Source organism: Schistocerca piceifrons, chromosome 7, assembly GCF_021461385.2.
Source record: "Schistocerca piceifrons isolate TAMUIC-IGC-003096 chromosome 7, iqSchPice1.1, whole genome shotgun sequence".
Classification (NCBI taxonomy): Eukaryota; Metazoa; Arthropoda; class Insecta; order Orthoptera; family Acrididae; genus Schistocerca; species Schistocerca piceifrons.
In genome coordinates, this window is record NC_060144.1 from 89043303 (window position 1) to 89046096 (window position 2794).

Consider the following 2794-nt stretch of genomic DNA (forward strand, 5'->3'; position numbering starts at 1 on the left):
ATGTTCCGTTGAACTACTCAGTTTGTATATTTTGCTTATTTTTTCACAGTTCCACGCAACTTCTTCCTGTTTTCTCAGTTGATCTGTGTTCAGTTTTTCAAGGCCTATCCACTGTGCCAACTTATAACTAAATCTGAGGGGGTGCAATGGGGAGGTTCCCTTGTTAGAATGCTTAGTTATTATCACCGGCGCCTTCCCAAGCACTCCGTCTTCAGGCCACGAGTGACCTACCGGGACCATCCGACCGCCGTGTCATCCTCAGGGGAGGATGCGGATAGGAGGGGCGTGGGGTCAGCACACCGCTCTCCTGGTCGATGGTATTCTTGACCGAAGTCGCTACTATTCGGTCGCGTAGTTCCTCAATTGGCATCATGAGGCTGAGTGCACCTCGAAAAATGGCATCAGCGCAAGGCAGCCTGGATGGTCACCCATCCAAGTGCCGATCACGCCCGACAGCGCTTAACTTCGGTGATCTCACGGGAACCGGCGTATCCACTGCGGCAAGGCCGTTGCCTGCGCCTTCCCTAGGCAGCGATGTTATTGGAACCGTTAATAGAATTACTGAAGGCCAAACATACAGCTGGGGCAATAAAGGCTCCTTGGAGCGATGTGCTGGTATTGGCATTCGACAAACAAGTATGCTACGAAGACAGTACTGCATGTATGCTATCAGATTAATGCGCCACTAGCCACTATGATAGACGCCAGCCAGAGAGATGGGCATGTGGCATTCATGCACTTGACAGCCTCTCTCGTCTTTATTTTCCCTGTTGCTCACACTCATACAGAAGGCGTTTACATGAACCATGCATTAATAACATCGACCCTCCGCAAGGAAACTCCAAAAGGCCGAAATTCCTCAGACATGCAGATTTTCCTTTCACATGTCGCCATGGATGTCCACCACATTAGTGATAGCAAGAACATTGTGGCCCATTGCTTATCATGATGATGTGCACATGCTAAAGTGGTAAATTGGAACCACATTGCCCACACACAGACTCTTGACCCAGAATTAAATGAATAGTGGGAAAATGGACGCTCGAGTCTGACACTCAAGTGTGTAAACAAGTTAGTAGAAGATTTAATATTATGGTGTGACGCCACACACAATATGACGTGTTAATTCCCAGAAATTTACGCTGATCAGATTTCGTGGTGTTCCGTGGCTTTTTACACCCAGGAGTGAGAGCTACAGTGCAACTGCTGACGAGGAAGATGGTGTGGCCTGGATGGAATAAAGACAGCCACAAGTGGGCACAACACGTGAGAGACGTCAAAATTACAAGATGAAAAGACACATTGCTGACCCCACAGAAAACATCATCATGCCTCGGCAAAACTTGGTCACATTCATGTGGATTTGGTAGTGCCAGTACCTTACTCATACAGCTATTGCTATTTAGTTACTGGAATGGACCAGTTTACGAGATGGCCGAAAGTACTTCTGGTTGCAGATATCACTGCTGCAACAGTGGTCTAGACAGTACTCAGTGAATGAATAGCAAGATTTCGAGCGCTGCACACTACTACAGTTGACAGAGGCAAACAGTCTGAGGCGGCATTATTCTAAGAATTCCTTCAGCTCTGAGGGTGCAACCACATTCATACAGAACGGTGGAGAGATTCCATTGTGCTCTGAAGGTGGCATTGATGTGCAGTCAGGATACGTGGGTGGACAATCTACCACTGGTCCTGGTACGATTGAGATAATCAGTCAACGAAGACTCAGGACACACTTCTGCTCAGTTAGTCTATGGTGAAAGCAGAACTGCTATCTGACCAACTGATAGATCTTTCTGCCACACCGGCAATTTCAGAGTGTGGGCGCCATGTACATGAAACGAGCGCTCTAAGCCTCATGGGGGTGGCCCATTTTTGTGCATAATGAGTTGCTCAGCTCCTCCTATTTGTGGTTTCACGATGACTCAGTCCATCCTCCACTTACATCGCCTTATACAGGTCCATTTCCAGTTGTACAACGTCGCCTCCTCACGTTCAGGGTACAGCGCAATGACCAGGAGGTGATGGTCTCCATTGAGTGTCTTAAATCGGTGCTCCTGCAAATGGAAGAGACAAACACCACTACTAGTAAACATTTTCATTGCGCTCAAATCTTTCTGCCAGTCCGCACATGACCGACTACCAACAACAGTAGCACCAGCCCAAGCAGTGAATGACAGCCACAGCCATCAGAAGTACCAATGTTGAGTGGTAAAACACCGTTTTCCTGACATTCCAGGGGATCTAGGTTTTAAATAAATGGAGGGAGGCTGGTGTGGCGACTGAACAATCACCTGTAACAAATGACTTCACCTGGGAAATTTGTCATCTCTATTTAATTTTTGATATCTGATGTTATTCTGGGTTTTATCGTCTTTTTCTGTTAATGTTCTGATTTTGTACGCTTGTCACTGGCACTGCATCAAGCTCGTCGTAGCATTAAGCACTGCTGCAAAAGCAAATACGTGTCGTATTATTATGGCAGATGGCATAGAAGATGATAAATACTATTTTATCTTCACTACATAAATCGTCACCACAACCACATCAGTGTACTTGTGGAAAGGGTACATCCTTTCGAAGGTTACAGGGACAGGAAATTTGAAGAGCCATTTCGTCTTCCAAAAGAAATGTTTGGTGGCTATTAGGTCGAATCAACGAGAGGTTGGAATTTCCTACTTATCGAAATAACCCTGCCTTGCCCATGAACAGACTTCTTATGAAATTAAGGGCATATGCAACCGGTGCATTAAATATACTTGTAGTTATTGTTGCCAGTACTAATGTACAA

The 2794-nt window shown here is 46.0% G+C and overlaps 1 pseudogene; it reads right to left on the reverse strand.

The window, feature by feature from the left end:
• Positions 1-396: 396 nt before the first annotated feature.
• On the reverse strand, positions 397-514 carry LOC124709399 (annotated as a pseudogene).
• Between the last annotated feature and the right edge of the window lie 2280 nt (positions 515-2794).